This window comes from Rhinopithecus roxellana, chromosome 10 (genome assembly GCF_007565055.1).
Source record: "Rhinopithecus roxellana isolate Shanxi Qingling chromosome 10, ASM756505v1, whole genome shotgun sequence".
NCBI lineage: Eukaryota > Metazoa > Chordata > Mammalia > Primates > Cercopithecidae > Rhinopithecus > Rhinopithecus roxellana.
In genome coordinates, this window is record NC_044558.1 from 106,913,107 (window position 1) to 106,938,734 (window position 25,628).

The following is a 25,628-nucleotide window of genomic DNA, read 5'->3' on the forward strand; positions in this document are numbered from 1 at the left end:
AACCCAACCACTGGACTCCAAAGCCCATGAGTGAAACCACTGTGTTCATCATGGGTCTTTGGGAAATAATAGAAAAGCAGTTAGTAGGGCAAACCCATCTTCCAAAGAAACTAAGGCAGGAAAATAGGGTCTGGAGGCAGGGAATATAAGGCAAATTCAGACTTCAGCTATAACAGGAAATATCGTCTCCATAGGGCCTAGACTGTAAATGACTTTGTAACTTTACTTCATCCTCTCCATTTCCATAGGGTGTACCTGAAGTAACCAATGAAATCCTCTAGGTATTTAAACTCCCAAAAATTCTGTAACTGGGCCTTTGAGCCTCTATGCTCAGGGTCGCTCTCACACTGTGGAGTGTACTTTCATTTTTCAATAAAACCCTTCATTCCTTCCTTGCTTTGTTTGTGCATTTTGTCCAATTCTTTGTTCAAGACGCCAAGAACCTAGACACCCTCCACCGTTAACAAAACCAGCTTTCATTTTGGTATGTCTCCTTCTAGTCTTGTATCTAGCCTATCTATCCATACAATTTTTGTTCCATGTTTTCTTCACTTTTTAATTTTTTTAGACGGAGTTTCACTCTTATTGCCCAGGCTGGAGTGCAGTGACATGATCTTGGCTCGCTGCAACCTCTGCCTCCTGGGTTCAAGTGATTCTCCTACCTCAGACTCCTCGCCATCACACCCCACTAATTTTTTGTATTTTTAGTAGAGATGGGGTTTCACCATGTTGGTCAGGTTGGTCTCAAACTCCTGACCTCAGGTGATTCACCTGCCTTGGCCTGCCAAAGTGCTAGGATTACAGATGTAAGCCACTGCACCTGGCCTTTCTTCACTTCCTATTAAGTTATTAGAAATTCTGCACAAACATCAGTTTTCATGGCCATATACTGGTGCAGTGAGTGGATCTACCTCATTACACTTAATGCCACATTTATTTGGACACTTGTATTATTTTCAGATTTTTGCTATTATTCATAATACTTTTATAGCTGTCTTTTAATTAAACATTTTGTTAATTTGAGATTTTTTCTTTTTTTAATTTTTATTTTCTTAGAATCATTAAAATAGAAATACCAGGTCAAAGAAAAGTTACATTTAGGCCACATTGTCAAATTTCTCTCCAAAAAGGCTGCATCCATCTGTACAACTATCACTAACGTATAGTGCCTATTTCACCTCACCCATACCAGCATTGAATATTATACTTTAAAAGTATAAATTTCTCAATTCAATGTGAAAAATAATATTTGTATTAGTATTTCTTTTATTGGATTATATGTAAAATTGAATTTTTTATATGCTTGCCAATAAGTTTTATTTCACCCTTTTTACTAATTTTCTAAGATGGAATTTCCACTTTCCTAAGGAAGTTAGACCTTTCTCCATTTCTAATATATGTGTTTAATGCTACAAATTTCCCTCTAAGCACTGCTTTTGCTGTGTCCTATGAATTTTGATAAGTTGTACTTTTATTTACATTTAATTCAAAATATTTAAAATTTTCTCCTGAGATTTCTTCTTTGGCTCATGGGTTATTTAGAAATATGTTGTTTATTTGCAGATATTTGGGGATTCTCCAGTTATCTTTTCTGAGATCATATTTTGTATAATTTCTATTCTTTTAAATTTATTAAAGTATGTTTAATGGCCTAGCATATGGCCTATTGTGGTGTATATTTCATGTGAATTTGAAAAGAATGTGTAATTCAGCTGTTATTGAAGTATTTGATAAATGTCCACTAGGTCAAATTGACTGATCTGTTCAGATCATCTATAGCTTTACTATTTTCCCACTTTTCAAATGATAGCCACTGTTAGCAACTAGTAAACAACAGAAGAGAAAAGTAAATAGAAAACTAATCACAGTTTTAGTGTATATTTTAGGAAACAGAGTGCCATGCATGCTTTCCATGAAGTTTTTGGTTTGTATCTATTACCTCTTTCCACAATGAAGAGGATGTAAGAGAGGAAAAGCAAGGTAAGAGGGTGGGCCAGAAACACAAAAGAAATTGTTTAAAGGACACACCAAACACATCACTAGTCTGAGATTTTTTCCATATTTTATATAATGCTTTCACGCCTATTGAGAAAATAAATGCTTGTTGATGAAGATCTTAATCTTTATCAGCGTTCTTTGGAATTCTTGGTTTTTAACACAAAAGTTATAGTATAACTCTTTTAAAAGGCATCTAAATAATCTTATGTTTTGAACTGGCTCTCTTTTCACTGAAAAATACCAAAAACTCATGGTTATAGAGTTGGAAGGGTAACTGTAGTACAGAAAGTTTGGCCAATTACATAGTGTTACAGTTTTAAGAGCTGCTTCCAAAGCAATCAGACTATTCGGAAAAACTTTTTCATAACAAATGTGTTCTTCCTTTAAAATGTAAACAATGAGCCAATCTTAGAAGCAAACATTGACCACAGAGTCATATCAAGTCTGTTGTTATAAGTGCTTTAGTTTTAACAATGCAAAAACGTGAAGGATAGGTTTACTTTTTAACTCCAACCCTGTTCAAAGATCACTTATTGGCCTCTGAAGGAACAGGTGGCATGCCTGTTATAGTTTAACAGGTAGCCTCTGGGTGAGGTATAGTAGTTCAGATACCTTTGGATGCTTTGGATGCTCTCATGTGTGGCAGTATGCACTTGCTAAAACATTCTCCTCTCTGGGTCTGGAAGCCTAGAGTCTATATCCGTATTAGGCACTGGGCAGGTATTCCAGACTTCTCTTCTGAGTCATGGATGAAAAATGCCATCTTGCAACTGACACAGCAATTCCTTTGCCAAGAAATCATCACATCCTTAGTTTCGTATGTTGATGTAAATATTCAAGTTCTTGATAATTAAGATAGATTTTCTATTTGCAACAAATATCTGAGTATTCATCCTTTTGAAAACAAAATTTACAGGGAATATTTTTTCTATCAAAGGCACCATTAATTATACTAGGCTCTCCAAAGAATTCCAGAATCACCTCAAATACCAGCAACTCAATTCTATTCCACTATTCAGATCTGTTGGGTTGGGTTGAATCAGAATTGTATTACACTTATAGTTAATTTAAGGAGTATTTACATCTTTAGGGAGTTCAGTTTACATTTTTATGAACATGTTATATTCTCCATGTATTTAGGTCCTCTTTAAGACATTTCAACAAAGTTGCCTAATTTTCTTCATAAAAATCTTGCCAATCATTTATTAGATTTATTCCTATACATATTTTTGATTATTTTTATAGATGATATATTTTTAAATGTAATATTTCTTAATCTTTGCTGTATGGGTATGTAATTGCTTTTTGTATATTGATCTTATATCCAGCAACCTTACTAAATTCCTAATTCTAATAATCTGTAGTCTCTTATGCCTAACTCCATGTTTCCATATAAACAACCATATCGTGTACATTTATGGACCAATTATTTCTTCTTTCCAATCTTTATAATTTTTATTTGTTTTTCTTTTCTAATTACACTGGCTAGAATATGTAGTACATTTTGAATAGTCACAATATTGGAGGACTGGTGATTTCCTTTATTATCTTTGTGAGGCAAACAATGTGCTTAAAAATGTTTGTTTTTCAGCTGGCACTAGATGTTTTGCACCGAGAGAATTCAAGCTATGTAATCTGCACTATTGCTAGAGTCATTTATTTTCTTAAATATTTTCTCCTATGTTTACCTTCTCTACTAGTTGATTTGCCCTTTACACACTCTAAGTCCAAGTTTTACATTTGTTCTCATTTCTAATGGTGTACTTTTGTGAAACTGAATATTGATTGTAGAATCTCCTACTGAAAATATTTTTCTCTTTCCATTCAAATTATTATACTTCTTAATATTTATGGCTTCCAGAAAGAATTAAATTTAAAAATAAAATTTACCTTCAAAGACAATGAGACGACCATGGATCTACCAAATGCTTCCATGAAATGTTCTTTATTTTTTCCTACAATATTCTCAGTACTTCCAAATATGCAGGCTGCTCTGCTGCACAACGTTAGGAATGCCATTCATATCACTGTGTGAGTAGCATGCCCTGGGATTCTGCAGTGTGCAACCTTCAAGGCTGACTGTGGTAGCCTTGCCTATGCATTTCACTTTTCTGTCTAATTAGGACTGGGGTCTCTCTCAAGCAATTAATGATAATCTACTAATGCCTAACTCCAGAAACAACTCTAAATATGTTTCAAAAAAAATTCTACTTTTGACTGCAAGTGGAAAAAATATCATGTCAGGGAGATACGTTATGATAATACAGCTTTAATAGGCAACCTCATTCTATGCCAAATCAGTGTTGATACAATATTTGTTTGTTTAGTATTATGTAATTAAGTAAATTGTCACTTCTCTTGCTATAAACACAGTTAAGATGAGGTTAAAAAAATGGGAAAAGAGGGGAGGAATTCATTTTGGAGAAAGAATCAACTTAAAAGTAATATAATTACAACTCTCATTAGTAGTAATAATAATACTTGTGGTGAGACGATAATGGCAAGGTAGTAATGATCATCATGATCATCACCATCATAATGATGCTGATATGCCCATGAATCCTAGTTGTTTGGCTTAGTTACAAGTTTAAGTTGCATTTATAGTTTAGTTTCTGCCATAAAAATTTCTTCAAAGCAGAGAGGGAGAGGATTTCATAACATAGCTTCTGCTTTCTCACTAAGAAATGATACATGCTGAACTTACAGTGACACGAGATTATCAATTATAACTTTTTAAGCTTTCATCCCATGTACAAGCAAGATCAAAAATTAATTTTATATGATTGAAACCAGAAGCTTTCTTTAGAAAGGCAGGTCTTTAGTTATATACTAAAAAGGGCAAAGGCTATAGCCAGTTCATTTTTTAGCTGCATATCTAGAGTTTTAAGTTACATATATATAATATACATTGTAGGAAATATGGAGAGACGATAGATAGATAGATAGATAGATAGATAGATAGATAGATAGATAGATAGATAGACAGACATATACCTATATATAGTGTATGTATTTTTGGAATATCTTATTCATTCAGTATTGGATAACACAGGTCCAGACCTCACAGCGGGTAATACCACAAGGGGAATAATGTGTGCAAAGTGCAGAGTAAGTGCATGTAAATAGCTTGCACTAGCAGAAAAAAGCACTGCATGGAGCCAAAAGAGGAATATAAATCAATCGTGATCCTGGTAGAATAAAGTTGAGATGCTCTGCCATATTTGCAAGTAATGATGCTAGTGAAAGAGCTACACAGAAGGCAAAAATAGAGACCACAGGCTATAAGAAAAAAGTTATGCACAGTCAAGAGTTGGAAAGCAACTTAACTTAAAAAAAAATAAAAACCATCTACCCTGGCAGTATATAAGGCATACTAGGCTTGCTGCTAATACAAAGTATCCAGGGACATTTGTCTTTCTATCACTGGTGCCAGGCACAGGGTAAGTTTTCAATAAATATTTGTCCACAATGGAGGAAGAGCGATCAGTTAGATACTATGTGGCCTACTTAAAAATACCACACTTCGCCAACCTCACATGTGGTTCAAGAAAATCTGTTTCTGAGTTGTTTTTGTGGGTGTGGTTCACAGACAACTTTGGTGACACATCAGGAAAGATGGCAAGCAGAATGAGAACTAGTGCTACAAAAAGTGATCTCACTGTAACAGCATGGGTGGGCCTGGGAGTCAGTTCTCATGCAAGCCCATTAGTTCTAGAAAGTTCTCATATGACTAAGAAAAAGTTGACAGGAATCAGACAGATTTCATCATTAAGCAAACAGAAAACATCAAGCAAGTAAGGGAAAATGTCGAATGAGGTTAGGAGGAAACATTTTAAATACTTTTATAGCCTCCTGCCTCTTTCATTCCCTTTCTCAATCAGCTCTCTTCCTATCCCACCCCATGACCCTCTCCTTCCCTTACCCCAGGAACACTAACAAAGCAGGGATGTTTCTGTGTAACCCATTCAAGAAACTGCACAAGATCACCTAAGAAGAAGCTGCTATAGTCTGAATGCTTGTGTTCCTCCAAAATTCATGTGTTGAAACCTAACCCCCAAGGTGATGACATTAGGAGGTGGAAGGTGATTAAGTCACCTCATGAATGGGATTAGTGCCCTTAGTGCTGAAGAAAGCCTGTTTGCCCTGTTCACAGCCTTCTGCCATGGGAGGATTCCTTGAGAAGGTGCGATTTTTGAAGCAGAGAGGGGACACTCACCAGACCTCTAATCTGCTGCTGCCTTGATGGTGGACTTTCCAGTCTCCAGAACTATGAGGAATAAATTTCTGTTGTTTATAAATTACCTAGTCTAAGGTATTTTAGTACAGCAGCAGGAACAGGAACCTCTGCTTCTAAGACAGAGGCAGAGCCAGGATTTGAAAAGTTAGATGACAGAGCTCCTGGTCATTATTATTATACTAAACCAGATCATGCAGTAGAAACATTGCAGGCAGAGAGCAAAATGCCTTCAAAGCCATTTTCTTAAAATTATGTCATGAAGCAGCAAGTATCCTTCAACTCAGTTTTTTCTTTCTTTTTTTTTTCTTTTTGAGACAGAGTCTTGCTCAAGCTGGAGTGCAGTGGCACAATCTCGGCTTACTGCAAACTCTGCCTCCTGGGTTCAAGCGATTCTTCTGCCTCAGCCTCCTGAGTAGCTGGGACTACAGGCACAGGCCACCACACCTGGCTAATTTTCGTATTTTTAGTAGAGATGGGGTTTCACCGCATTGACCAGGCTGGTCTTGAACTCCTGACCTCGTGATCCTCCTGCCTTGGCCTCCCAAAGTGCTGGGATTACAGGCATGAGCCACCGCGCCCAGCCTCAACTCAGTCTTAAACCAAAGGTTGCAACTTTCCTTACCAGAAAAAGCCACCTAAAAGTTTTTAAATCAGCCACAAATAAAAAACAAGAAAACAACCAAGATTCCGAAATCTCCAGCAATGAAGAATAGAGGAGGGAGAGGGCAGGGTGAACATGTTACTCCCACTTAGCCTCATTCATAAAATGGGAGTAATAATGACACATATCTTAGAAGATTGTGGTAGGATTAAATACATTAATGAAAGCACTCAGAATAATGCTTGACATATCATAAGCATTTAATAAAAGTTAATTATTATTTATCTTTTTCCTACCAGGTGCAGTGGAGCTTTTTTTCTTTTTTGCTAATTAGCCTATAGTAAATTGCAATGTGTCTTTAGTTCCTGAAGCCTAAGGACGTGATGTCCAGCAATGTACTCATATTTTTAAAAATTCTATACAACTTATTTGGGTAATTCCATGTTGTGAGATTAATAAGGTAATAATACTAACCCACCATAACTTGTTATCTTAACCAGACATTTTTAATTGCTCTAACCAAAGTGAATTAAAAGATTACTGATCATGCTGTAAAAGCAGAATGGTGAAATGATTAGGAGCCTAGATGCTCATGTTCTAACTCTAGGTTAGAATCCCACTCACTAGCAGAGTGACTTTGGGCAAATTATCTACCTTCTTTATGTCTCAGTTTCCTCATCTGTAAATTGGGATACTACGAGTATTTCTCTTAGAGATTTGTTAAGAGGACTATATTAGTCTGTTCTCACACTGCTATAAAGAACTACCTGAGACTAGGTAATTTATGAAGAAAAGAGGTTTAATTGACTCAGAGTTCCATGGACATAACAGGAAGCATGACTGGGGGGCCTCAGAAATCTCACAATCATGGTGGAAGGCAAATGGGAACACCAACCTTCTTCTCAGGGCGGCAGGGGAGAGAGAGAGTGGGGAGAACCACCACACACTTTTAAACCATCAGATCTCATGAGAACTCACCCACTATCATAAGAACAGCATGGGAGAGTCCGCCCCCATGATCCATTCACCTCCCACACCAGGTCCCTCCCTAGACACATGGGGATCACCATTTGAGATGAGATTTGGGTGGGGACACAGAGTCAAACCATATCAAGGACTAAATGAGTCATCATTGCACATAAAGTTCTAGGAATAGTGTCTTACACATAATATGTACTTATATGAGTTGTTTCTTTTACATTTTTTCATATAGTTAAGAAAATATATTTTGCCAGTTGATTTTTACAAGTTTATTAGTAAAATGTTCATAGAGAAACATTCACATTTCCTTACTCTAAATGTCCAAAATATGTTTAATACTTATTTAACTTTATTTAACATGGTCTAATATTATTTAACATATAATATTTAACATGGTTGAAATTAAAGGCTTTATGTCAGCCTAATTTTAATATATTGTAGTTATTGCTTTAATTGTAATATATTGTAGTATGTTGTAATTGTAATATATTGTAGTTATTGCTAATTGTAATATACTGTAGTTATTGCTTTAATTTTATTTTAATCTTTAGATGTTTAGTTAAGGTCACTGCCTTTCATTGTCCCAGCCGACTTCTTTTCTCAAAATCCATACATAGGCTTAAATGATAATGTTTATATAATTTACTCGTAAATTCCTTCACTACCAAAGTAAACTATTAGGCTATAACAAATATGATACATACTTAGACTATTTTTATCTTTATATACAGACACTGCTAAACATCATAAATCATAGAGCTTAAAGATTTTTTTGAATACATGGATATATTTTTAATTTTTATGCTTAGCTACCACTATGAAGTACTGAAATTAACAACAGCCTCAAATCAAGCAGTGAAAACTGCTAGTGAATCATCACATTTTATTGCTGCTTAATTTTTAGGCTTCTGGTGTGAATTAGCTGCGAGATACAGCAATTTAAAGGATAATGACTCAACTCTTTCCTATTTCCTGCTTAATTTCCTTTTAAAGAAAAGTATTGGACTTAAAAAAATTATTACTCAGACTTTCTTTAAATGAAGAAAACCAGGGAATTAGAATTCTCTTAACAAGTGCATCTTCTAGAGCAGCAGTCCCCAATCTTTTTAGCAGCAGGGACTGGTTTCATGGAAGACAATTTTTCCATGGACGAGGTCGGTGTGGGGATGGTTTTGGGATAAAACTGTTTCACCTCAGATCATCAGGCATTAGATTCTCATAAAGAGCCTGCAGCCTAGCTCCCTTGCATGTGCAGTTCACGACAAGGTTCGAACTCCTATGAGAATCTATTGCTGCCGCTGATCTGACAGGAGGCGGAGCTCTTGTGGTAATGCTGGCCTGCCACTCACCTCCTGCTATGCAGGCTGGTTCCTAACAGGCCATGGACCAGGAGTTGGGGACTCCTGTCTAGAACAAAGAATTTCAGATGAAGAAATAAATGACTAAAACGAAAGCACTGTTATAAGTTTAGAAAGGATGGCTCTATATAGATCTACACAAGAAGAAAAAAAATCAATCAAATAGTATCTGTGTCACGTTGCTGTATCTTGTTGAATCTTCTAGTCCCATCCCAGTGTTTAGCATCATAAACACACATGCAGGCCAGGTGTAGGTGGCATTAGGGCAGCACTGCAGTGACAACAGCACCTTGGCAAGTACCATAAGCACAGAATGTTTGTGCTTGGGTCACTCCCAGGAAAGTTGCAGAGACATAATAGAAAAAAGCTAAAACTACAAAGGCATTTTTTTTAAAAAGGTTAGCTTACTATTATTATTTTTAAATTTTACTTTAAGTTCTGCGATACATGTGTGGAATGTGCAGGTTTGTTACATAGGTATGTATGTGCCATTGTGGTTTGCTGCACCCATCAACCTGTCATCTAGGTTTTAAGCCCTGCATGCATTGGGTATTTATCCTAATGCTCTCCCTCCCCTTGCCCGATAGGCCCTGGTGTGTGATGTTTAAAATGATTAACTTATAAAGGAACCAAAGCAATCAGCTTTCATATTTGTAATTATAGAAAACATTAAACCCACATTGCTAAGGGTGTAGTTAAGACTTTCTTCATCTTCAGCTATGTCCTTTTAGGGAACTGAACATTTTCTAATTTTTTATACAAAATTTTAAAACTCTCCTTATTTAAAATTGATTGACTACCCAAAAACGTGTCTTTCTTTGCTTCCATTCCATGATTTATAAAGAATTAGCTTTAGTACTCTTTTTAGAGTATAGGTTGAAAAGGCATCTTATTTTCCATCTCGGAGTAATTTTTAAACCACATCAATTATTTTTCATGTGCAGCTGTTTTTATCCACAAATTATTGCTTTAGGCATTTTTACTTTACCACACATTTCAGAAGAGAAGGAATGAAGGGGAACCAGCTAATCTACAAATGTTTCACCTACAGTAGATCAAGACAAAAAAAGGGGGGAAGAATATGACGCAAAACTTCTTTAGAAATAAGAACTGCTTATTAATAGTCTAAACCAGGGGTGTCCAATCTTTTGGCTTTCCTGGGCCACATTGGAAGAAGAGTTGTCTTGGGGATACACCAACACTAACGAAAGCTGATGAGCTAAAAAAAAAAAATCTCATAATGTTTTAAGAAAGTTTATGAATTTGTATCCGATTGTAAGCCTCTTGAGAACAATCTTGGGCTTTATTTATGTTTCCCAGCACATAAGTAAAAGTTCTCCAACAAAATGTAAAAATGGTAGGGGAAAAAGTAAATTGGGAATCAACTCTTTAGCAATAATTAAATGCAAGGAAAGTAGATTATATATCCAGTGTTTACCAAGCTTGGTAAACAAAGCACAAGATTGTTCTCAAGAGATATACAATCTGATCTGGGATGTAATAATTTGCACATAAAGCAATGAGAGACTACTACAAGGCGATAAAACATGCTAGAGACTGGGAGACCCAGAAAAAGAAAAAAAGGCTGGATGGCGACTATGATAAGGTTTGGATATGCTAAAAAGGGGCAAGAAAGACATTCTCTAAAGGCATACATTAAGGTTTAAAATGAATAAGGAGCTGGGCATGATGGCTCACACCTGTAATCTCAGCACTTTGGGAGACAGAGAGGGAGGATCGCTTAAGCTCAGGAGTTGGAGACTCACCTGGGTGACATACTGAGACCTCGTCTCTACTAAAGATAACAAAAATTAGCCAGGCATGGTGGCACAAACCTATAGTTCCAGCTACTCAGGAGGCTGAGGTGGGAGGATCACGAGCCCAGGAGACTGAGGCTACAATGAACTATGATCATGCCATTACACTCCAGAAGGAGTGTAATATCTTTTCTGTTTGCTAAAATTATACTGCTTTGGATTCACCCATTTATTTCTATTGTGTTTTCTAAGAAGGAGAAAAGGCTACAAGATGTTGAGATGTTCACCTGTCAATGAAAAGGAGATATAATTTGGCCCAGAAAGAAAGTCTATTGATCCAAAGAGCAGCTTAGATACAGAGCTGTATTCAGTATTACCCAGGTCTCATGCTATCTACCACCAGCAGTCCTCACTGAACTTACCCCCAAGCTGAGTAATTCTAAAGTTTAGAAAATGCTAACAATTTTTAAAGTGTCAAGAAATGATGGTAAAATGAACACTTACATTTGGTATATGACATGAACATATACAAACAAAGTATTTTACTATAGAACCATAAATTGATGGAATGATCAAATGAGATTATAGAATCATGACTGCAGAAATAGAAATACAAAGTCAGGAGCAGTGGCTCATGTCTGTAATCGCAGCACTTTGGGAGGCCATGGTGGGCAAATCACGAGTTCAAGAGATCAAGACCATCCTGGCCAACATGGTGAAACACCATCTGTACTAAAAATACAAAAATTAGCTGGGCGTGGTGGCACGCGCCTGTAGTCCCAGCTACTCGGGAGGTTGAGGCAGGAGAATCGCTTGAACCTGGGAGGCGGAGCTTGCAGTGAGCTGAGATCGCGCCACTGCACTCCAGCCTGGTGACAGAGTGAGACTCCGTCTCAAAAAACAAAAACAAAAACAAAAAAACAAACAAAAAAATGAAGTCTATTGACTAAGCCTACTCATGTAGGATGATATCTTCCAGAGAAAAAGATGGTCATTAAATCAAGTACTTGTTATAATAGTCAAATGATATCAAGTTCTAAAGTCAGAGAGAAATTGTTAAATCAATAACTGAAAATTTACAGATTTTATTGAATAAATGGTAAAGTATTTAGTTGTGAAAATATAAATTTTTCTCCAGAGAGTTAAAACGCCCGAGTACTGACCCTCCTTTGTTTGTAATTGACAATATCCCTAGGATGTTTTCTTGAGAAAATTATTAGTATCAACATTTTAACTCTGGAGAAAAATGTATATATAATAATAATTTTCTTTAAGAAAACATGCTAGGGTTTTTGTCAGTTACAAAGAAGGGTTAGCACTCAGGCTCTTCGCCTTAAGGAAACAACTCTGAATGTAAAATTCTTTATGACTCTGATAAAGGGTGTTTTTCTGCATCTCCTAGAAAGAGGTGTGGAAGTTTTTTGTGGTTGGTTGAAGAATTAGAATCCAAGTTAGATTCTGTTCTCTTAAAGCAGGATCCATTTTCTGCATGTAATTTCACAATGGGTGCTATGACCAGCTAAGCCTATAAATGATCACTGCACCAAATCAGGACTCTGCTATACTACTGCTTTACTTTACCACGGCCTAGTACATATAGCAAAGTTGCATAATAGAAGAAAAACAAACCCTGGTTTTACCATTCTCATGGCATTAACATAATCTCCAGTGAGTAAAATGATACTTCTTAAAAATTGGCACAATTTATCTACTGTAACTATAGCCTATAACATACTTTCAGTAACAGGGTGATCATGATAAAGAAGAATGCTGGCCAGGTGTGGTGGCTCACACCTGTAATCCCAACACTTTGGGGGACTGAGGCAGGAGGATTGCTTAAACCCAGGAGTTTGAGAACAGCCTTGGCAACATAGCAAGACACCATCAATACAAAAAATTTCAAAAATTAGTTGAGCGGCTGGGCGTGGTGGCTCACACCTGTAATCCCAGCACTTTTGGAGGCCAAGGCAGGCAGATCACCTGAGGTCAGGAGTTCGAGACCAGCCTGGCCAACATGGTGAAACCCTGTCTCTACTAAAAATACAAAAATTAGCTGGGTGTGGTGGCAGCATCTCTAGTCCCAGCTATTCGGGAGGCTGAGGCAGGAGAATTGCTTGAACCCAGGAGGCGGAAGTTGCAGTGAGCTGAGATCATGCCACTGTACTCCAGCTTGGGCAACAGAGTGAGACTCTGTCTCAAAAAGAAAGAAAAAAATAGCTGAGCATGGTGACACATTCCTTTTTTTTTTTTTTTTTTTTTTTTTTTTTTTGAGACGGAGTCTCGCTCTGTCACCCAGACTGGAGCGCAGTGGCCAGATCTCAGCTCACTGCAAGCTCCGCCTCCCGGGTTTACGCCATTCTCCTGCCTCAGCCTCCCGAGTAGCTGGGACTACAGGCGCCGCCACCTCGCCCGGCTAGTTTTTTTTTTTTGTATTTTTAGTAGAGACGGGGTTTCACCATGTTAGCCAGGATGGTTTCGATCTCCTGACCTCGTGATCCGCCCGTCTCGGCCTCCCAAAGTGCTGGGATTACAGGCTTGAGCCACCGCGCCCGGCCGACACATTCCTATAGTCCTTCCTACTTCAGAGCCTGAAGTAAGAGGATCACTGAGCCCAGGAGGTCAAGGTTGCAGTAGCCATGATCACACCACTACCCTCTGTAATGAAACGGAGTTTCATTAAAAAAATAAAAAATAAAGAAGAACTCTCTTTGTCATTCAACACCTGTTTTTGAAATCTTGATATGTGGTTAACAGACCTGAGTGTCCCTGGAAAGAGGGGGGTCCCTGAAAAGAGGTCTCTTTTTTCTTTTGAGACAGTCTGACTCTGTTGCCCAGGCTGGAGTGCAGTGGTGCAATCATAGCTCACTGCAGCCTCAACCTCCCAGGCTCAAGCAATCCTCCCACCTCAGCCTCCCAAGTAGCTGGGACCATAGGCAGTGCCACCATGCCTGGCTAATTTTCTAAAACGTTTTTGTAGAGGCAGGGTCTCACTATGTTGCCCAGGCTGGTCTCAAACTCCTGGGCTCAACAGATCCTCCTGCCTTGGCCTCCCAAAGTGCTGGGATTATAGGTGTGAGCCATCGTGCCCAGCCTAAGAAGTCTTTTTAATAAGGAAAGACTCTGGAACAAAGAAGATAAAGGAGTTTCAAGCTTATTTGATTTAGAGGGAAAGGCTCTGGAGCAAAGAAGGTAAAGGAGTTTCAAGCTTATTTTATTTAGAGTATCTTTACACAATGTAGTGAAATTTCATTAATTTGTATTCATACAATGAACTAACCTCACCTAGTTTGGGCTATTCTGTAATATTTATGATGCAAGAAAATCAGTAACAAAATTATAAACTAGTTCTTTCCAGTTAGAAGGTGTAAAATGAAAACAGTTGAACAATCATTCAGGCACTAGAAAATATTATTATGTGGAGCAACTCCTAGGATTTGGTTTGCTCCCCAAGGAAAAACAAGCTTCCAAATAAATATTTTAGCAAACAAATCTATTACTTTTTTTCTTAATTATTATTATTATTATTATTATTATTTTTTTTTTTTTTTTTTTTTTTTTTTTTTTTTTGAGACAGAGTCTCGCTCTGTCTCCCGGGCTGGAGTGCAGTGGCCAGATCTCAGCTCACTGCAAGCTCCGCCTCCCGGGTTCACGCCATTCTCCTGCCTCAGCCTCCCAAGTAGCTGGGACTACAGGTGCCCGCCACCTCGCCTGGCTAGTTTTTTGTATTTTTTAGTAGAGACGGGATTTCACCGTGTTAGCCAGGATGGTCTCGATCTCCTGACCTCGTGATCCGCCCGTCTCGGCCTCCCAAAGTGCTAAGATTACAGGCTTGAGCCACCGTGCCCGGCCTTCTTAATTATTCTTAGAAAAAAATGTATATAAAAGCACTTTGATTATTATCCATAAGCCAAATATTTCCAAAGTAGACATTGCCCACATTTGGTTAATTACCTGAATTTACAGGGTTAGTTTCCATTCCATTCATTTGTATGGTCATGTCATATAGTTCACGTGATATGTGCCAGCCTTAGCTGAAATTCTGATTATTGGCAGAGTTTAAGAAAGCTTGGGAAAGGCACCTAGGCAAGTGCTTTTATCCATTCTGGTCAAGGGGTCCTGACCTGGAGTTCATGCATGAGCTTTTAGGAGGTCTGCAAATCTGCAAAAATTGCACATAACAATTTTATATGTTTTTATATGTTTAACAAAAATCTTTTTTTTGAGACAGGGTCTCACTCTGTCACCCAGGCTGGGGTGCAGTGGTGTGATCTCGGCTCACTGCAACCTCTACCTCCCAGGTTCAAGCAATTCTCCTGCCTCAGCCTCCTGAGTAGATGGGACTACAAGCATGTGCCACCAAGCCCAGCTGATTTTTGTACTTTTTTGGTAATGACAAGGTATCACTGTGTTGGCCTGTCTGGTCTCAAACTCGTGTCCTCAAGTGATCCACCAACTGTGGCCCCCAAAGGGCTGGGATTACAGGTGTGAGCCACTGCGCCTGGCTGATTTTTATATGTTTAGATGAAAATTTCCAGAGAGTTCATGATTTTCATGATTATCAAAGGTGCCTCTCCTTCTAAAAAGGTTCAATTATTGATTTAAGGAGTTCTTATTTGTCAGTCCTTATTGGAGATGCAATGATCCAATGAACTGTGATACAACTTTGGGTTGGAAGATCTGAAATGGTGTCTTCTCTCCACTGACCACAAGCTGGGCTTTGAAATTAGAGTTATAACCTTTCCCTTGCAAATCCCTGTGAGGTCTGCTTTCAACCGCTCGCTGCTGTTTGAAGGCAAAACTGTTCCAAATGTAATTATATACATGTTGGGGATATTAAACATTTCTTCTCTGAAACTCTCTTGTATCCTTTGTCTATTTGATTAACAATACTTTTGCAACCCTGTTATATGCCGTAGGTGCCAAGGATAAAAGGATAAACCCAAATATACATGTCCTTTGTCTTCCTGGATGGATATATAGCAGAGAACATTTTCATTTTTCCTAATTCTCTGTATCTACTGGAGAAAGAAAATGATAAAACATACCCAAGTTTACTTAATTTCAACCAGAAACTCTCAAATTAAATGCATGAAGTAAAGTGACATCTAGTGTTGGTTAAGTGACAGTGAAATCTGTGTCAGGACAAGGTATACTTTAACTTTATTTGAACAGACTGTTAAACTTGGCTTTGTCAAGTTACCAACTCCAGAAAGCATCGTTTTGCTTTTAAAAATATTTTAGAGTAGTTCTGAAATAATCTGAATTTAAATGTTAATAACATTGTTTTTATTTTGTCAAAATAAAATACTTAACGCATACAGAAAAGTCTAGAGAATGAAATAAGTTGTGTATCTACCACCCAACTCTGTCAAATCTTAACGTTTTGCTTTACTTACATCAGATATTTTAAACATAAAATGTAGTAGACACGTTTGATGCCTTATTAACTATTTCTGATTTCATGTCCATCTTTTTCTCTTTAGAAGTAGTCAATATTTGGTTTATTATCTCTGTGACTGTTTTTGAATTTTTATTACATATTTGTGTACACATAAAATGTATAATATTGCACATATTTTACAGCTGATATAAGGGATACCATATGGTATAAATATTTGTGCAACTTACTTTTTCTAGTTTACTATTATGCTTTTGAGATGTCATGATACTGGTCATCTAGTCATTTACTGTAACTGCTGTATGTTAGCATTCCATCAAATGAATTATACAACAATTTATTTAATTTACAGCTGATGGACATTCAGAGTGTTTTCAGTCTTTTGCTCTTATAAACCACGCTACAGTGAACACTCTTATACCTGACCCATTGTGCACACATTTGCGAGTTTCTCCAGGCTGCACGAGGAGGTATTGCACAAGTGTATACTTTCAAAACATCCATAGCTATTGAGCATTTGCTCTCCAAGATGGTTGTATTTTACACCCTCAGTAGAAGTGTGAGAAAATTTCTGTGGCTTCACATTCTCGCCAGTGCTTGGTATTGGCAGGCTTTTTAATTTCTGACAATCTGCTTGATATAAAATGTTATCTCATTGTGGTTTCAATTTGCATTTCTCTGACAAGTAGTAAAACTGAGGTTTTTAAAAAAATGTGTTTTTGCTACTGAAGTTTCTTCCATGAATTGCCTATTCCTGTCCTATGCCTACTAGATTGCTGGCATTTTCCTTAAAGTACTTGCTGATATAAGTACTTTATGGGCTTGATATATTGTAAATATTGTTTCTCAGTTTATGGCTTGGCTGTTCACTGTGTTCATGGAATCTTTTCATTCCAAAGCAATCAACTTTGGCCGGGTGCGGTGGCTCATGCCTGTAATCCCAGCAATTTGGAAAGCCAAGGCGGGTGGATCACCTGAGGTCAGGAGTTTGAGACCAGACTGGCCAAAGTGGTGAAACCCCGTCCCTACTAAAAATACAAAAATTACCGGGTGTGGTGGTGTGTGCCTGTAATCCCAGCTACCCAGGAGGCTCAGGCAGGAGGATTGCTGGAACCCGGGAGGCAGAAGCTGCAGTGAGCCAAGATTGCGCCACTGCACTCTAGCCTGGGCGACAGAGCAAGACTTTGTCTCAAAAAAATAAATAAATAAAAATAAAAAATAAATAATCAACTTTATGAATCTTTCCATTTTTATTGCTTGTTTTAAAATCTTTTTTTTTTTCTTTTTTTTTGAGACAGAGTCTCATTCACTCTGTTGCCCAGGCTAGAGTGCAGTGGTGCAATCTTGGCTCACTGCAACCTCTGCCTCCAGGGTTCAAGCGATTCTCCTACCTCAACCTCCCGAGTAGCTGAAATTATAGGCATCTATCACGACGCCCAGCTAATTTTTGTATTTTTAGTAGATATGGTGTTTCACAATGTTGGCCAGGTTGGTCTCGAACTCCTGACCTCAAGTGATCTGCCTATTTAGGCCACCCAAAGTGCTGGGATTACAGGTGTGAGATACTACAGCTGGCCTTGAAAACTTTATTAAGCTTTTCTCTTTTATTTTCTATTAAAATGTTTAAAGTTTTCTTCCCGCTTATTTAGGTTTCTAAATTATAAACTTTTCTGTATTGTGTGAGGTAGAAAATCCGATTCCTTTTGTATAGTGGATAATTATTGTCCTAGCATTATTTAATGAAAAAACCATCCTTTCCTAATTGTTCATTTTAGCTCATCACCAAAGTCACTTACAAAATTAATTTTGGGCCAGGCACAGTGGCTCACACCTGTAATTCCAATACTTTTCGAGGCCGAGGAGGAGGATTGCTTGAGGCCAGGAGTTTGAGACTAGCCTTGAAAACAAAGTGAGACCACATCTCTACAAAAAAATTTCTAAAATTAGCCCAGCACAGTGGTGTGTCTGCCATTCAGTTATTTGGGAGGCTGGGGCAGAAGGATCGCTTGAGCCCAGGATTTTAGGCCACAGTTAGCTTTGATGGCACCCTGCACTCAAGCCTGAGTGACAGATCTTTTAAAAAGAAAAAAATAATAATTTTGTAAAATTTGTCTTGCATAGCACTACCCGGCTCCTGAGGTTCTCAGTTAAGTCAGGTGTGTATACTGACTTCCACCTATGGGTTTATTCCTACCCACATGCTGAGCCTGTTTTGCTGTCTGGTGCCTGAGAAATATTGGTCAACATCAGGACCATTCTTCCTAGTGTTTCCAGACTCTATTCCTGCTTTCTGGCCATTTGTTTTTTCTTGGGGTCCAATCGTTGTTGTTTGCACTCCTATTCTAGGTTCTGAGCTAGGATGGCCAACCATCCTAGCTCTGAACTACCTGGTTTCCCCAAATGCAAGACTTTATGTGCTAAAACTGTGACTGTCCCTGGCAAACTTGGCCTGGATGGTTGGTCACTTTAGATGTATCCCGCGGTTTTCACTTCCTCCCATGTTGACCTCTTGACTGTCCAGTTTAGTGCTATCTCTGTGCTCACAAATCATATTTACCTTGAACTTGTATTCATTGAATGCCTATGATGTCAGAGGCTGTATGAAGCATTTTCATGTCATATCTCATTCAACAGTTAGACAGCTCTGCATGATTTCCTTTTACAGATGAGGAGGTTTTCATGTAGTTGGCCAGGATCACAAAATTAGTGACACAAAAGAATGAAACCCGGCCAAGCACAGTGGCTCATGCCTATAATCCCAGCACTTTGGGAGACCGAGGTGGGTGGATCACGAGGTCAGGAGATCGAGACCATCCCGGCTAACACAGTGAAACCCCGTCTCTACTAAAAATACAAAAAATTAGCTGGGCATGGTGGCAGGTGCCTGTATTCCCAGCTACTCGGGAGGCTGAGGCAGGAGAATAGCGTGAACCCGAGAGGGGGAGCTTGCAGTGAACCAAGATGGTGCCACTGCACTCTAGCCTGGGTGACAGAGCAAGACTCAGTCTCAAAAGAAAAAGAAAAAAAAAAAAAAGAATGAAACCCAAGCTTCCTGACTACACATTTTTTTATTTCCACCAAACTTGTCATCTTCCTGGCCTGAGTTGCATACTTGGAGCCTCCACTCTGTACTAACTGAACTTCTGGGTGAACTCCATTATGCCTTGCCTAGCCTCTTGCTGTCCTTCATATATCTTTTTTTATTTTTTATTTTTTTTTTGAGACAAGGTCTGGTTCTATCTATCGCTCAGGCTGGAGTGCAACGGCACAATCTCAGCTCACTGCAACCTCTGTACCCCTCTATCTACGAGGCTCAAGCTATCCTCCCGCCTCAACATCCCAAGTTGCTGGAACCATAGGCATAAGCCACAATGTCTAGCTAATTTTTGTGTTTTTTGTAGAGATGGTGTTTTGCCATATTGCCCAGGCTGGTCTCAAACTCCTAGGCTCAAGTGATCCACCCCTCAGCCTCCCAAAGTGCTGAGATTATAGGTGTGAGCCACCACACCCAGCCTATCCTTCACACATCTTTAACCTAATACGATAGTACTTGAAGTCAGCATCTTCTATTGTAAAGCACAAATGACAAGCCATTTGTTATGCAATGGTATAAATATCTCCAATGTTTCAGTAGGATAAGCACTAAGAAGAAAGATAAGCATGGATATAGTAGTACGGCACATCACACTGCCACATCAGATTGCATCCCTCCAGTTAACAGGTCATGACATGCGATGTGGAATCTTTGCATTTTAATGTATTCATTTCATCAATATTTCCTTTTTGGTAGTTTATTTAAGAAATCCTTCATTACGTTATTCTCCTTCAATTTCTCCAAATACCTAATTTAATTAATTTGTAGATTATGAATATAAAATATTATTTGTGGAATATTAGTTTCCCAAATATTAACAGAAATAAGGTATGTATGTGGGATGGGAGGTGGGCCAATTAGTTTGGGAAACTAATATCTTTATTATAGAACTTCTCAGTCTCTATTTTGCTAATTTGTAGTGTGACTTTCCTACAGAGAGATACAGTGTGTGGCATTTTTCAAATGCTATGAATTTTTCAAATGACCATGACACCTTTTTATTTTGTTGCATTGGTTTTGTTTCATAATTTCCCATGTGCCTTGGAACATCCCCTGGGAAATGGTGTTTTCATCTGTAACAGCACAATACCCTCCAGAGGGCAGCAGATTCCCTTGGCATATGGCCAATCATCTATTCATTGAACAGATTGATGAGGGACCTGGAGCATGTTATATTATTATTCCAGTCAGGGATATAAAATTTCTAGTTTCTGTAACAGAGACAGGCATTAAAATTTAGCTCAAGGCTGATAATAAAATAAATTATTGGCACTGAGATATAATACAAAAAAATCTAATCATGTCTCTGACGGATTACAATGGCATACATTGTATTGTAAAGTCTAGATCATGTCTTCTATTTTTCCTCTTAGCCTCAATCAAACAACAAATATCAGCTGAGTGCTCCATAAGGAATAAGATGAACTATTACCATTAGTTCATTTCTCAAGGAACTTACTAAGAGATCAGAGAGATAATTAGATAAGGCAACACATTAATTCATTGAATTTCATTGACTGCAAATCAGAATCACTGGGGGGCACTTTTAAATAATAATAATGCTCAAAACTCACCCAAGAACGTTAAATTTGAATCTTTGTGTTTGGTTCCAGGCATGAGACTACTTTTTTTAAATTATACTTTAAGTTCTAGGGTACATGTATACATGTGCCATGTTGGTTTGTTGCACCCATTAACTCATCATTTACATTAGGTATTTCTCCTAATGCTATCCCTCCCCCAATCCCCCACCTCCCAACAGACTCCGGTGTGTGATGTTCCCTTTCCTGTGTCCAAGTGATCTCATTGTTCAATTCCCATCTATGAGTGAGAACATGCGGTGTTTGGTTTTCTGTCCTTGTGACAGTTTGCTCAGAATGATGGTTTCCAGCTTCATCCATGTCCCTACAAAGGACATGAACTCATCCTTTTTTATGGCTGCATAGTATTCCATGGTGTATATGTGCCACATTTTCTTAATCCAGTCTGTCATTGATGGACATTTGGGTTGGTTCCAAGTCTTTGACATTGTGAATAGTGCTGTAATGAACATATGTGTGCATGTGTCTTTATAGCAGCATGATTTATAATCCTTTGGATATATATATCCAGTAATGGGATCGCTGGGTCAAATCGTATTTCTAGTTCTATATCCTTGAGGAATCACCACACTGTCTTCCACAGTGGTTGAACTAGTTTACACTCCCACCAACAGTGTAAAAGTGTTCCTATTGGGGCCGGGCGCGGTGGCTCAAGCCTGTAATCCCAGCACTTTGGGAGGCCGAGACGGGTGGATCACGAGGTCAGGAGATCGAGACCATCCTGGTCTACACGGTGAAACCCCGTCTCTACTAAAAAATACAAAAAACTAGCCGGGCGAGATGGCGGGCGCCTGTAGTCCCAGCTACTCGGGAGGCTGAGGCAGGAGAATGGCGTAAACCCGGGAGGCGGAGCTTGCAGTGAGCCGAGATCCGGCCACTGCACTCCAGCCTGGGCGACAGAGCGAGACTCCGTCTCAAAAAAAAAAAAAAAAAAAAAAAAAAAAAGTGTTCCTATTTCTCCACATCCTCTCCAGCACCTGTTGTTTCCTGACTTTTTAATGATCGCCATTCTGACTGGTGTGAGATGGTATCTCATTGTGGTTTTGATTTGCATTTCTCTGATGGCCAGTGATGATGAGCATTTTTTCATATGTCTGTTGGCTGCATAAACGTCTTCTTTTGAGAAGTGTCTTTTCCATATCCTTCCAGGCATGAGATTTTAAAAGCATGTTTTCAGGTGATTCTAATGAGTGGCCAGGGTTGAGACTTGCATTAAGAGGATAAAAAAGTATTTTTGGAAAGAGGTTTCTGACCTTTTCAAGCAGGTGGAGGAATTTAGAATTCTTTTCCCAGGGAGAATGTTTCAAATGTAGAAAAGCACAAAAAAGACAATGGTCATTCTTACATCCTCTGTCCAAAGTTAAACTTTGTTAACATCTTTATTCTTCCTTAGCCATCAGAATTGCAAACAACAAAATCATACAAAACCCACACCATATAGTTCCTAAACTTAACTTTAGAAAACATTTCCTAGGAGAGCAAAAGACATCATTTTTTCAATCTCCAAAAATGCTTTATAGCTCACCCTAGTTAACAAATAGTCTGGCATATTCCAAATAGATCCACTGGGCCATGGACCTCATCTAACAAAGATGAATTCCGTTCATTTGCTCTGTGAATAGAGCTAAGAGGCTTATTTGTGCAAAGACTAACTGATGAGGTGGAAGAAGAGAGAGCAAGACAGCAAGAAAATATTAGTGAATATATATCTTCCAATTGCAAAGAGATATGGAGCAAGTACCTGCCTAGATGGAAGGAATGAGAACTATAGGCTATAGTTATGGATGGGAGGTTTTCTTTATGCAAAATTAACTAGCTTATAGTGGGAAGTGAGTGGATGGAAACGTGTCTCATTAACATCATGTTCGAACTTACCATAAGCTCAGTGAGGGTCAATAACCTGACAGGATGGCTGTTTTTAGGGCATCATAGGACTGAAGATGACTTCCTGACAACAGTTAAAAATCTTTGAACCAGAAGACAATTTTGAAAACAAAATACAAGCAGAAATATGTCCTCTGACAGCAGATAGGTATTTTAAGCAATGGATCTGATCTGTATTTTGCAAAAGGCTCTAGAAATTAAACCAGAAACGTTTCACTAGGTCTAATGAAGTATATCTTGAATGATCCAGAGGAAGATATTATTGTCATCCCCATTTAACAGATGAAGTATCTAAAATCAAAGAAACTGACTGATTTTCCCTAGACTACAAGCTAATAAGTAGCCAACTGGGATTTGAAACCAGACACACTGATTGGGTCCATAGTCTGTGTGCTTAACCACTGCATGGTACTGCCTCATAACTTACAGAAAAATAATTCACATTGCAATACAGAAAACCTATATATTTACACATTACATTTATTACGCATTCTAAAAATTTAGGATATTACTAGTAATCAATGGTGTCTATAATTTTAGTTGATACATATGTTTATACAGACATGATATCAATTATTATAATCAACACACAATTGGTATATAAAACAATGGTGCATCTTTGAAACAGAGTAAAATAAATCTCATAGGCACTTGTACTTGTTCTTTCTCTTAGGGAAATGTTTGTGAACTCAGAAACCCTTTTCTTTTCTAGGAAAAGTGATGAATTAATTACAAATTTCTGCAAATGGAAGTTCACTCATTTATTTGGCCACCAAATATTTTTTGAGTTTGGAGATCAAAGTAGTAGAGTCTCAACTCTGAAGAGTCAGACAGACCTGGGTGGAATCCTGGCCACACCATTTTCAAGCTATGCAACCTTGAAGAAAATCTGTAATCTCTCTAAACCTCAACAAAATGAAAATGCTCACTGTCTTATATAGGTTTATTGTGATGATTTAATGCAATAATTCATTTAAGGGATAATACCTGTTTGGCATATTAAAAATGCCATCTATTAGTATCGTTATTTAAAAACCTGTTAAATATCCCCATTTTGTTACAGTGTTCTAAGGTTTGTTAACGACCTTAGAGCAATGAAATAAGGATATAATTTTGCCCTCATAAACTTATATCCTCATAGAAAAAGACACAATTTTTATTGTGTTCATGTGGTGATCACCAGGCAAGTCACTTAAGAGTTTGAAGACAAATAAGATGCCTTATCTAATGGTTAAAATCTTATTAAAGAAAATCTCTTTGAAAGTAGCTTACATTTTTATAAGATAAAGCATTTCTATATGTGGTCTAGAAAAAGATTTAAAGTAGGTAATCCAAAATGATTTGTTGAATCAAATTGTACTGCATGCCTTTCCTTTCTAATTTGCTATGAGTTAGGAACCACAAGAAGCCTTTTCCAAACAGCTATTTTAAAAAAGTTTTGTGCTGGGCGCAGTGGTTCATGGCTGTAATCCCAGCACGTTGGGACGCCGAGGCAGGTGGATCACTTGAACTTAGGAGTTTGAGACCAGTCTGGACAACATGGTGAGACTTGTCTCTAAAAAAAATACAAAAATCAGCTGGGCGTGGTGGTGTATGTCTGTAGTCTCAGCTACTCTGGAGGCTGAGGTGGGAGGATCGCTTGAGCCCAGGAGTTGGAGGTTGCATTGAACTGAGACTGTACCACTGCACTCCAGCCTGGGCAACAGAGACAAACTCTGTCTCAAAAAAAAAAAAGTAAAGTAAGATAAAATAAAAAATAGTTTTCCTTTAACAATCCTACTACAGAATCACAGGAAATTTTAAAATATCAAATATATAGCATCTACCTTCCAATTACACATTCAGATGTTTTCACTCATTGCCATATGTGTTATCACATATTAACTGTTATCTTTTATCACTATTATAATTGTCTTTTATTACCAACTATATGCTGACATGCCAAAAAATTCAACTTACCACATAAGGTGGATGAAACCCCGACAATCAATTCACAGTGATCGTTTACCTTCCACTAACAACCCTTTATGTAAGACGAGAACAAGAGACGGTGAAGTGGTTTAATGGCTCAGTTTCTGCAGATCAGTGAGAACTGGAAGAGTCGTGGTGGTTGACTCTTACCCTGTTGGCTAAAGAGTGGCTGGGTCAGGGCAGGTTTTCTGGTTCTAATGTAAGGCCATGATCCACCTATGAAATGTTCCTGGCTTCAGTTTCCTTATTTGAAAATTAAGCATAAAGTATCGTTTTGTGAACACATAAGTAATATAGACTGATTTCTGAATATTTGGAAAATACAGACAAACATTAAAGTAAAAGTAATCTATAATCTTATCACTCACAGAAAACCATTATTAATATTTTGACATATTTCTCTTTAGAAAGAGGAAAAGAGAAAGGCAGGAAAACACACATATATACAAATTAGGAATGGGCTATAACCAGATGTACAGATGAAATCAACAAGTAGGAGAATACTTATTATTACTTTAAAAAATAAATTACAAGATATGAATGATTTTGGGAAAAGTATAAATTACCACAACAGCAGGAAACATGAATATATCTATAATTATGAAAAAAAAACCCTGAAATCATTTGCAGAAATTTTCTTCCATGAGGCAGGAATTGCATATCCATATCCAATCCATTGCAATTCCTCTTTTACAGAATGGGGAAACTTGAAAAGCTACATAGCAAGTCACCGGCAGAGGCAGGACTT

General features: G+C 37.9%; 1 long non-coding RNA gene across 1 annotated transcript; it reads left to right on the top strand.

The window, feature by feature from the left end:
* The first annotated feature begins 2,646 nt into the window (after nucleotides 1-2,646).
* LOC104678577 lies at nucleotides 2,647-23,847 on the top strand. Its single transcript, XR_750206.1, has 2 exons — nucleotides 2,647-2,825; nucleotides 23,622-23,847. It is a non-coding gene; the product is annotated as an uncharacterized LOC104678577 (long non-coding RNA).
* The last annotated feature ends 1,781 nt before the right edge of the window (nucleotides 23,848-25,628 follow it).